Source organism: Miniopterus natalensis, chromosome 1 (genome assembly GCF_054644295.1).
Source record: "Miniopterus natalensis isolate mMinNat1 chromosome 1, mMinNat1.hap1, whole genome shotgun sequence".
NCBI classification, from domain to species: domain Eukaryota; kingdom Metazoa; phylum Chordata; class Mammalia; order Chiroptera; family Miniopteridae; genus Miniopterus; species Miniopterus natalensis.
This window is the reverse complement of record NC_142081.1, coordinates 77,757,556-77,769,883: the sequence shown is the minus strand read 5'-3', so window position 1 is coordinate 77,769,883 and position 12,328 is coordinate 77,757,556. Positions and strand designations below refer to the sequence as shown.

The 12,328-nt window shown below is 39.7% G+C and overlaps 1 pseudogene; it reads right to left on the bottom strand.

Annotated features, from left to right (window-relative positions):
• Positions 1 to 2,579: 2,579 nt before the first annotated feature.
• On the bottom strand, positions 2,580 to 4,159 carry LOC107534385 (large ribosomal subunit protein uL30 pseudogene; annotated as a pseudogene).
• Between the last annotated feature and the right edge of the window lie 8,169 nt (positions 4,160 to 12,328).

Genomic DNA, 12,328 nt, shown 5'->3' with positions numbered 1-12,328 from the left:
TAGCTTTTTAAAAATTAATTAAAAAGTAAGTTCTAATTGATTTCAGAGAGAGGAAGGGAGAGGGGGAGAGAGAGAAACATCAATGATTAGAGCGTCATTGATCGGCTGCCTCCTGCACGTCCCACACTGGGGGTTGAGCCAGCAATCTGGGCATGTGCCTTAACAGAATTGAACCACGATCTCCTGGGTCATAGGTTGATGCTCAACTGCTGAGCCACGCCGGCTGGGCCATTTTAGCTTTTTAAAAGAGTGATGTGATTGGACTTGTTTCTAAAAACAACATTAGGAAACTTAGGGTCCTCTTGTTAATGTAATAGAGATGGGATAGAGTGGAAAGAAATCAGGAAATATGTTTTAATTCAGGCTGAACCATGGTAATCTTGGGCAAGCCTGTTCCTTTGAGTGTGGTTTTCTCATCTATAAAATGGACAGTGGTTCCTCACAGAGGTCAGGGCTCAACAGAGCTTGAGGGGGACCTCTGCATACTCCCTCACAGAATGATGCACCTCCAGAAGGAAAAACATGTCTTTCTCACTGCCTTGCCTTCTGCGTTTTCTAAAAGGTACATGTTAGGAGAGCTGGAACCAGTGATGGTGAGGTGTTCGTATGAATTGGGTAGAGGCAGAAAGATGATAAAGAATAATATGCTGAGCCCTGGCCAGTGTGGCTTAGTGGTCAGAGTATCGGCCCGAGCACCGAGGGTCATGGATTCAGTTCCTGGTCAAGGGCACATACCTAGGTTGCATGTTCCATCCCTGGCCCTGGTCACAGTGTGTTTGGGAGGCAGCTCATTGATGTGTCTCTCTCACATCGATGTTTCTCTCTCCTCCCTCCCTTCTACTCTCTCTAAAAAAAAAATCAATGAAAAAAATATCCTTGGGTGAGGATTAAAAATAAATAATAATAATATGCTGATATTTGGTTAGAAGCATTATATGTACTTATTTTTAAAATTGATTTTAGAGAGGAAGAGAGAGTAACACTGATTTTGTTGTTCCACTTATGCATTTATTGGTTGATTCTGGGTAGTGCCTTGACCAGGGATTGAACCCGCAATCTTGGCTTATCAGGACTATGCTCTAACCAACTGAGCTACCTGGCCAGGGTGCATTATATATACTTCTAAATGTTTCAACATATTGCCAGATGATATGTTACAAAAAACACTACAGGCCATTTACTTTAACGTTGTGTTTGCCATGTTGTAGCTTTGCAAGATTTCTTTCTTACTGTCATTGCAAACCTATCTTCTTCCCAGATCCCACAACCACTTCTCCATCGTATCATCTCCATTTCAGTGGGAGGTTCTCAGTGGTCTTATGCATAAAGATCATTTAGAGCAGATATTAAAAAGGCACATTGTTGAGGTCCTCAGAAGGTGATTCAATAATAAAATGAGACAGGAAATCACAATGTATAAAGATGTAATTTATGACAACATAAAGGGGAGGGACAGAACTGTGTAGAAGCAGACTTTTGTATTATATTGAAGCTAAGTTCAAGCTAGTTGGAAACTGAAGATGACAGCTGTAATCCCATGGTTAACTATGAAGAAAATTTGAAGTGACCCAAGAATATACTATAGTATTATAAAATATAAAGCTATGTACAACTGTTCTTTTTGTCCCTTTAACTTAAAAAAATCCTTGAATTATCACTTAAGTAAATTAGTGCTGAATGCTGTTTTGGCTTGAAGCAGAGAGAGCTGTGATGGTTTTTCCCCCTCAGTTTTTTTTTTTTAAAGCGTATTTTTAAAAAAAAAAAATCTTTATTGATTTCAGAGACAGGAAAGGACGGGGAGAGAGATAGAAACATCAATGATGAGAGAGTCATTGATCGGCTGCCTAGCCTGCAACCCGGGCATGTGCCCTGACCGGGAATCGAACCCCAATCTCCTGTATCCTAGATTGATGCTCAACCGCTGAGCCACGCCTGGCCAGGCTCCACCTCAGTTTTAATGCCTAGCTTAGGATATATTTTCTGTTCTTCTGTTTTCTTAGGATACTGCCTACAGTGTTATTACATTCAGGTTATTAAAAAATTGTATTGCTTTTGTGAAAGAAAAACAGTAAAATGGAGTTGATATTGTCAAGAGAGTGATCTAAAATGGAGCCAGGCTGGTGTGGGGAGCTCTGGGAAGCTGGCTAACTCATCCACCACCATGTGAAATTGAACTTTTTAACTGGGCTAAATCCAATGGCTACACCCTGATACAGGTCCTGGAACTAGACTTGCATCATTGAACTCTTAAAAAATAATATTTTTTCATCTAGCAATAGACATATGCAATTAATCGTGTATAGCATAGGCTCAGTCTGCTTGTCAGCACCAATCACAGCTCTTTCAAAGCAATTTATGTAATCCTTTTGAAAGTTCCCCCTTCCCTGTCTTTATAATAAACTGTCTCTTTTCTCCTTTAAACGTAGTTGGGTTTCTACTCAAATCTATGTTCTGAATTGCCATTCATAAAGACTCTCAAATAAAGCTTTTGTTTGCCTTGCAATATTTGGTCAAAATTGATTGACACTTTTCATATTTTGTAATTGTAAATGTTTTTCTCTTACCTCTGTGTTAAATAGCTACACACGGACCTTTAAAGGATTGCTTGTGGCCTTAATCTGTCCCAATTCCCCTTTTAAATGAAGCATAAATTATTATTTAAATGAGGTTTAAATTAATGTGTGGGCTGGAGCTGTGATTTCATCATCCCACTGAAACTTTTTTTCCTGATCAACTTGGCTCACTGTTAGTTTTTAAAAAAGTTTTAAAAATTTATTTTAGAGATAGGAAGGAAGAGAGGGAGAGAGACACATCGATTTGTTGTTCCACTTATATATTCATTGGTTGATTCTTGTATGTTCCTTGACCAGGGATCAAACCCACAACTTTGGTGCACCAGGACAGTGCTCTAACCAACTGAGCTACCCAGCTCACTGTTAGTTTCATTGCTGTGTAACAAGTGACCACAAACTTAGTTGCATAAAGTGACACACGTTTGTCATCCCATAATTTTTTGTGAATCAGGAGTTGGCACAGTTTAGCAGTGTCCTCTCCTCAGGGTCTCAGAAGGTTGTAATCAAGTTGTTGGCCGGGTGGCATTCTCATATGGAGACTTGACTGGGGAAAATTCCACCTCCAAGCTCCATCAGGTTGATGGCAGAATTCACCTTCTCATGGTTATAGGGCTGAGGTAACTGCTTTCTTGCTGGTTGTAAGAGCTGCCCTACAGCCCGGCTGGGCGTGGCTCAGCGGTTGAGCGTTGACCTAGGATCCAGGCGATCAAGTTTCGATTCCCGGTCAGGGCACATGCCCGGGTTGTGGGTTGCAGCCAATCAATGACACTCTCATCATTGATATTTCTGTCTCTCTCCCTCTCCTTTCCTCTCTCTGAAATCAATAAAGATATATTTAAAAAAAAACCAAAAAAACCCTGCTCTACATCTACATGTGACCTCCTGTTTATGGATCTGGTCTTCCCTGTTGCCAGCATCTCCACCTTCTACAAAATGAGCGGTCTTGTTCTTTACTCCACCTGGTAGAGAAGCTAATTTGAAGGGCCACAGGAAGTTGTGTGCTTCTTTGAAGTGTTTCCCGACAGTACAGGTCTCATGAATCAGGTGCTCCATGCAGATGATGCCAAATGTACCAAAAACTCGAGCAATCAGTGTGTTACGTCAGAGCAGTTCGCTTTTTGTTGATTTTGCCATAACCACGCTTGTAGATCAGTTCATTTACTGACTTCAGGTGTGGGCATCCCCATGCAATCTATGGTTCCACAATCCTCAGCGTGTTCATTGAAACCTTATTGAACTTAACAAAAGGGCCACTGAAGGTCTGATGAAGGTGAAGGAGCTGCAGCACCCTCAGGTCCTTTAGGCTCACACCACTGATACCTCATCCTGATGGCAAATGCCAGTTTGGGTTCTGCAGGTACATAGAAGTTGCCAGCTTTTCCTGCCATCCTAGCCATTAGAAGCTCAGAGCTGTACATCTGCCTATATGCCTTGTGATAGTGCTTAGCTTTTTCATAGAAAAGCTTCCTTCTTGCCTTTCAAGGCATCTTTTGGGCAAACTTCTTTCTCAGGTGCTTGATCTTCAGCTCTGTGAAATTCCTGTGCTTTTTCTTAAAGGTTTCTGGCACAACAGGAACCTTCTTCTTTTGTACCCTCCATGGTCCCAGCTAGAAAAGAGGTATGATTTGAAATTAAAAGTTTTTATTGATTTTAGAGAGAGAGGAAAGGAGAGGGATAGAGAGAAACATTGATACGCTGCCTCCTGCACGCCCCCTACTGGGGATCGAGCCCAAAACCCAGGCATGTGCCCTGACCAGGAATCAAACTGGTGACCTCTTGGTTCATGGGTCAACACTCAACCACTGAGCTACACAGGCCTGGCTGATTTGATTTTTAAAGTAACCATTGTGCATATATGGGAATTCTTGAGAAATGCAAAAATCTATTATGCTAATTATTTTCAAATGTAATGAAATTTGTATATATTTTAAATTTAAAATTAATTTTATATGCAAGTTTAATGTAAACATCTCTTAATTGTATGGTTTTATTTTTATTTAGAACCAGTACCTGCCCTTGCCCTTCCCAGATCTCAGACATTTTCCTGTGTATTTTCTTTTCTGGAAAAGCTTGTGGGCCGTGGGCACTCTTCCTGTAAGGTGGAATGGATAAATGGGTTTTGTTTGGGTCTTCTTATGGTTTAGTAAGGGGACAAAAGGTTAGCAGAAGTTTACCAACATCTCATACTTGGATAATTAAGCAATTTCAATAATAATTCTTAATAGTATAACAGATTTTACTGATCCTTAATAGATGTTGGCTTATAGGATTTAGGGAAGCACAGAAAAATATATTTTTTAGACTAAAGCAACTCTAGGCAAAGCAGTTTTTATTTATAATGGTGTATTAGTTTGCTAGGGCTGCCATAACAAAATAACAAAGACTGGGTGGCTTAAACACTGGCCAGGGTGGTTGGTAACTAATGATTTTTATTACTCATTTAAATGTATCTTTAGAAGAATTACTTTCTTTGTTGTATAGAAATGCAACTGCCCTTTTACCTCTGCTTTTTTCTCTCTTTTTATTTCAAAATAATTTTAGATTCACAGGAAACTGCAAAAATAATATACAGAGTCTCATGTACTCTTCACCCAGTGTCACCATGGCTCCATTTTATATAACTATAATACAATGTCAGAACCAGGAAATTGACACTGGTACAATGTATATGTATACTTCTATGCCATTTTAGCAAATGTGCAGATTTATGTAATCAGCACTGCAATTGAGATATAGAACTATTCTATTACCACAAAGATCTCCCTCATGCTCACCCTTGATAGTTGTATCTACTTGACATTCCACCACAATTTCTAAATGCTGGTAAGTGATAATCTGTTCTCCATACCTGTAACTTCATCGTTTTGGAGATTTTATCTAAATGGACTCATACAATATGTAGCCTTTTGAGACTGGCTTTTATCACTCAATATAATGCCCTTAGGATCCATCCAAATTGTTGCATGTGTCAATAGTTCATTTCTTTTTTATTACTGAGTAGTATTCCATTTTCTGGCTGCATTTCAGTTTGTTTAGCCATTCAGTTATTGAAGGCGTTATTACTTTTCAATAAAAAGGCAAGTGCCACTTTAATTATAATTCTGAATTGCTTATTTTTGTGTTAACATCCATGTTTTTATAAAGCACAATAACTAAGCTAGGTATTATTAATGTTTAGTGGTTAAGATTTGAAATATACATATGTATTTATAACTAGCAGGTGATTAAAATTCACACCTTTATATAAATATTTGTAACTCTATGATCAATTTAGATCTAAGTTTCCTTAAAAAGTGATATTACCTGACATCATTGTAGGGCAAGCTAAGTACTTGAGAAGCACTTCCTATATCATTCATTTAATACAGCAAGTTTTGAACCATTTTCATCTCATGGCACACAAACTAATTAATAAATTCTGTGTCACACCAAAAAATATTTTTTGTCGATCTCACAAAAAAAATAGGTATAATTTTGATTCACACTGAATGGCTATTGTTGTGTTGGCTGTTGTCACTTTTTTATATGACAATCTAAGGGAAAAGAGGTCATCAGTGCCCCCAACTAAATAGGCGGGTATTGCATGTTTTAAAAATTCTTGTGGCACACTGGTTGAAAAAGAGAGAGAAACATCGCTTGGTTGCCTCTCTTACGCTCCCCAAGCGGGGATCGAACCTGTAGCCTTTCAGTGTACGGAATGAGGCTCCAACTAACTGAGCCACACCGGCCAGGGCTATGCTCTTAACATTTTTGAGGACTACCAAAAGCTTGTTGTCTATGTGTGTTATATCCAGACTAGATTGAAAATATAGGAACTTAAAACTAATAATTAAAAAAATATAAACCAGAAAGAGTATATGCACACCTATTTTCATAGCAGCGCAATTTACAATAGCTAAGATCTGGAAATAGCCCAAGTGCCCATCACTAGATGAGTGGATAAAAAAGCTGGTTTGTTTGTTTGTTTATTTATTTAAATATACAGTGGAATACTATGCAGCTATAAAAAAGAAGGATCCCTTACCCTTTGGGACAGCATGGAGAGACCTGGAGAGTATTATGCTAAGTGAAATAAGCCAGGCAGAGAAAGACAAGCATCATATGATCTCACTCATATGTGGAATCTAATGAACAAAATAAACTAATGAGCAAAATAGAACCAGAGGCATGAAAACATGGAACAGACTGACGACTCTCAGAGGGAAGGGGGGTGGGGGTGGGTGGGAAGAGATTAACCAAAGACCTTATATGCATATATGCATAACCCATGGATACAGACAATAGGGTGGAAACTGGGTGGAGGGGGGCAATGGGGGGGAAAAGGAAGGACATCTGTAATACTCTCAACAATAAAGATATAAAAAATTAATTCACTTAAAATAATAAACCCATTACATATTATATATTTTATATAAAATATTTTCTAAAACAGAAAATTAGTGCCTTTTTTTACATTTTTGTAACTGTCTGGCTTAATAGAAAGTGGCTGGATTTTCATATCTCTTTCTGCAACTAATCTATTATTTTGGTTGAAGTATATGAAGGAAATTTCACCTCGCACGGATTATCAGGTTGTAAAAGAGTACGTTAATAGCATTTCAGATAGTTGTTGATATTCTTTTTTGATACTACATAAAAACTTGACAAGTTAGTTACTTTAAGATTAGATGCAATGTCAAATCTAAAACAATATCAATGAATGTTTCATTTTCTTATCTTGCCCTTTGAATGGATCTTTTCCTTTTGCATATTTTGCTGCATAACAAATTAACCCCAAACTCAGGGGACTAAAATATATTTTACCTTGTGGTTTCTGTGGGTCAGCAATTTGGGGATATGGCTTAGTTGGGCAGTTACGTTGTAGGTCTCTCAACAGGTTGTAGTTAAGATGTTGGCTGAGGCTGCAGTCATTTGAAATCTTGACTGGAGCTTGAGTACCCGCTTCAGAGATGGCTCAGTCACCTGGCTGGCAAGCTGGTGTTGGCTATTGGAAGAAGCCTTAGTTCCTTGCCATGTGGACCACCTATAGGACCGCTTGAGCATCCTTACTGCTGGCTCCCTCTGGAATGAGTGATCTAAGACTAAGACCTGCAGTATCCTTTATGACCTAGCCTTGGCAGCAACACACCATTACTTTTGCCTTATTCTATTGGGCACAAAGCCCACCCATGATTCAGAGTGGGAAGTACTGTAAAAATATGTGAGTAGCAGGAAGCAAGGGCCACTGGGGCCATCTTGGAGACTGGCTACCTGAATCTTTCAGTTTATCTAAATGGAAAGCTGTAATGACTCTCGTAAACCTTATACAAAAAAATTATCCCCTACCTTGGAAATGTGATATGCTAATGCTTATTCACTGCAAGAGAGGTCTTCCATTTGCGGTAGGTTTAAAGTTCATGTGAAACCCACATAATTAGAAAGACTATTTAAAAATGGGTTGGAATTTAAAAAAAAATTCTCACCTGAGGATATGTTTTTTATTGACATTTAGAGAGAGAGGAAGGAAGAGAGAGAAACATCAGTCAGTTGCCTCCCAAATGAGCTCCGACCAGGGATGGAACCTGCAACTTAGGTCTGTGCCCTGACTGGGAATTGAACCTGCAACCTTCTGGTGTATGGGACGAAGTTCCAACCAACTGAGCCACACAGCCAGACAGATGGGCTGGAATTTAACAGTGCTATCCTTTGGCACTATGATGCAGAAATAGTCCTTGACAGGACGTTACTTTAATATGTAAGGGGTCCAGAAATAGATCTGATGGCTCTGTGTCTTTAAAGAGCACACAGTTTGTAATCATCATGGAAGGATTTCAGGGATGTATGCTGCTTATGAAGCTCTCAATAGAAAATCTAATGTATAAAACAGATAAACTACGAATAGTGTTTGAAATACAGAAGGATTTTAATTCTTTTAAATTTGAGAGCAATCTTTTGCACCTACATTTCTTTACAGATGAAAAAAATTTAATGATAGTGTTTAGAATCAGAACAAATTAAGAATTAATGTTGGGGGTAAAAATGTTGGGGACTAAATGCCTAGAGAAGATAAATCTAAGTTAAGCTAAACAGCAGATTGGAACATTCTGCCCTTGGAGGTGAATTCCTGGCATAACTACCTCATGTTTTTGTTTGACTCTATGTAGTTTCTCTCTCTCTCTCTCTCTCTCTCTCTCTCTCTCTCTCTCTCTCTCTCTCTCTCTCTCTCTCTCTCTCACACACACACACACACACACCAACCTTGACTCAAACTTAGCATTTTATGAATTTATGAAAGTTATGAAATTAGTAACTTTGCTAAGGTTTAGGGTGGAGTATTTACAAGAAAGGAATTCTGTCTCAGGGCCCTTTGCCAGACTTGCTCACCTGCTTTGTAGTCTAGGTCTCCAGCTGCTTCTGTCCAAGGACTTTTTTGTTACAAGGAGAGTCAAAAGCTTCCTTTTTGCCCTTCTCTCAGGTCCACACCCAATCTCACAGTACTGCAGAGCAGTGGACCCCACACCAACAGTATCATCATGCCCTGGAAACTTGTTAGAAATGCAAACCTTCAGGTCCCACTATATGCCAACTAAATCAGAAACTCGGGGGTGGGGTGGCGGGCAGCTAATGCATTCTAAAGTTTGAGAACCAATAGAAAAAACTTAAAAAAAAAACACATGTCAAGGAAAAATCAAGCGAGAGGACATTTGAACATTCACCCAAATACAGACACCTGATTCTACCTCCGCCCTGCTCCTGCCAGCGGGCGTGCGTTGCTCCTACTTCCAGGGCCAGAGCCACCACAGCCCCAAACCCACTAGTGGTGTGGGATTTCGCCTTGCCCCTGATCAGTGCCAGCCAGCCAGGGGGGTCTTTTCTCTGCATCCCATTTCTCGGCCAGGACCGAAGACTGGCTGTTTGACGAGGCTTTGAGAGAGCTTGTGGAATGTGAGAATCTGCAGAGCGGGTTCCCCCGCGGCGGGATGCTGGAGAGCGCTGGTGAATACTTGCAGTGATTCGTTTGTATGGGGGATGAAAATATCTTGAGCTAAGTGGGAGAAAAATTGCATTGGCCTTATCACAGATCCAAGGACCGAGGAGGACATTTTATTTGTTTGTTTATTATTAATTAATTAATTTATCACCTGAGGATGTGCTTATTGATTGATTTTAGAGAGAGAGGAGGAGGGGGAAGAGAGAGAGAAACATCGATGTGAGAGAGAAACATCAATCAGTTGCTTTCCTGACCGGGGACTGAACCCACAACCTTGGTATGTGCCCTGACGGGGAATGGAACCCACAACCTTTCTGTGCAGGGGACGAGCCACACTGGCCAGGGCCTGCTTTGTTCCAAATATATCTATTAATCATTTGCTTTCCCGTCCTGCTTTTGGGATCATGCCTAAAAAAACTTTCTCCCCTTTTCCCTCTTCTATGCTTCTCTTATCTGTTTTTTTCTTTTCATTAATGTCATTGGTCCACCTAGAATTTATTTTGGCATGAAATTTCATTAAATGTATACATTTCAAGGACAGGGCCATCTTCATTTCATGCTTCCCATCTACTGTGTCTCCACATTATTAAAAACCTTCTTTCGTTTTTTGTACATTTGTAAAAGTATCGCACGTTTTCAAAATTTAGCCTTAGATTTTTGTGTTTGTTTTTGCCATTGCAAATGGCATCTTTTGTTCATTATATTTTCTAACAGGTTAGAGTTGGAGCAAAGCCATCGACTGTTGCAAGCAATTGCTGTATTTTGAGACTCACCTCCCTGTCCAGCTTTGAGTTTTAATAGTTTTCAGGTGATTCTCTTAAGTTTTCCTCCTCCCACTTGCAGGCAGTGCCTCCCCACTCATGCCCGGGGTTTGGCACTGCCTTGTTCCTCTGTGAACACCCTCTTCATTCTTTTCCTCTAGACTTTGCTTTCTCCAAGTTTCAGTCCTTCAACCACTCAATACATAGTCTCTTCCTCAGAGAGCTCATCCCCTTTTAAAAAAGTTTCAGCCTCAATGCAGTGGCTCTCAAGTCTATGTTGAGCCTTGGCTCTAATTCTGAATGTCCAAAAGCATATTGGGTTTTCCTAGGACCTCGCAAAATCTGCTTACCTAAAATGGAACAAATTGGCTAGGAGAGGATTCCTTTATGCCAGTGGTGGTATACAATTCATAGCGGTGTAGGCTTAAATTGTAAAATTTTTCTGTGAATTGTTTTTCTTTGTTTTCCATTTCCAATTAGTTATCAAGTCTTCCTTTTTCCTTTCAAATACCCTATATTCATTTATCTTTTCCTTCTAGTCATACTCCAGGTCATTTTCATCTCTCCCGAACCATTGCAACCTCCTTACGCCCGGTTTCCTTGCTCCCAATCTCGCCTTCATTGATTGGCTCAGCTATTCAACATTAACTGAGCGCCTCCTGGGTGCCAGGCGCAAGAAATTTACAGGTGAATGATGGGCCCTGCTCTCAACGAATTGAGATGAATGGGGCAAACAGGTAACCCAATCATCACAGTATTGTGCGGTGTGTGCCATGGCATCGCTGTGCCACCAGGTGCCCCCAGAGTACAGGAAGGACTAGGGACAGCTCTGGAGAGGAGGTAATGTTTGAGCTGAGTCTCGCAGAATTAGCATGAATTGGTCAGGAACTCAGCCCTCTGAGGTTAACTTTTATTTATTTTTTTAAACCAAAGTCGTCTTTGGGAAATTTTTCCCCTCTAAGTACAAATTTTCCATATATCTTAATTTTTTAATAGTAGACTTTCAGGCTCTTAAAATGCTATTTTCACATTTCAATCATTGTAATTCAAACATAGGGTAAAATTTCAAGCTACCAAATGACTATATTTACTACGAAACTAAACCTCAGGTATACATTGCTACTCTTTCTCCCTGCCCCAGCTGTCTAATCATCTCCCCAATACTATACTATCTAGATTGCTAAGTAGCATTTTGGAGATCAACGAAGTTTTCTTAGATTTGATGCTGTCCTAGCTCCTCCAGATCTGTAATTTGACAAAGTCAGATTTATTAACTTATTGCAATGAGGGAGGCCACACACCAGAGGACCAAACGAAGGATAGAATTAATGTAACATTTGGGGGAAGGGAGGAGATAAAAATTAAAGTGAAGCAGTATTTTGACAGGCTAAAAGCCAAATAAGGCTCAATAAAGGAATCAATGTAGGTCTAAACTGTGAAGTGGCCCCAGAGTGTCGTTTCCTTGGAAATGACACAGTTTAGATGGGGAGCACTGTTTTCCTGAAGTTTTGCGCCAGGTTGTACATCAAGACTACTTCTCTCTTTTTTTTTTGCATGTACCTGTCCAATTTTCCCAACACCATTTATTGAAGAGACTGTCTTTACTCCATTGTACGCTCTTGCCTCCTTTGTCCAATATTAACTGACCATAATGGCGTGGGTCTATTTCTAGGGTCTCTGTTCTGTTCCATTGATCTAGATGTCTGTTGTTGTACCAATACCAGGCCGTTTAGACTACAATGCCTTTGCAGTACAGTTTGCTATGCGATAGAATGATCCCTCCCACTCTGTTCTTTTCTCTCAAGATGGCTGCAGCTATTCAGGGTCTTTTTGGTTCCATATAGATTTTTGGAATATTTGTTCTAGTTCTGTGAAATATGCTGTTGGTATTTTAATAGGAATTGCATTGAATCTATAGATTGCTTTGGGTAGTATGGACATTTTAATGATGTTAATTCTTCCAATCCATGAGCATGGTATATTCTTCCACTTGTTTATATCTTCCTTTATTTCTTTTTTCAGTG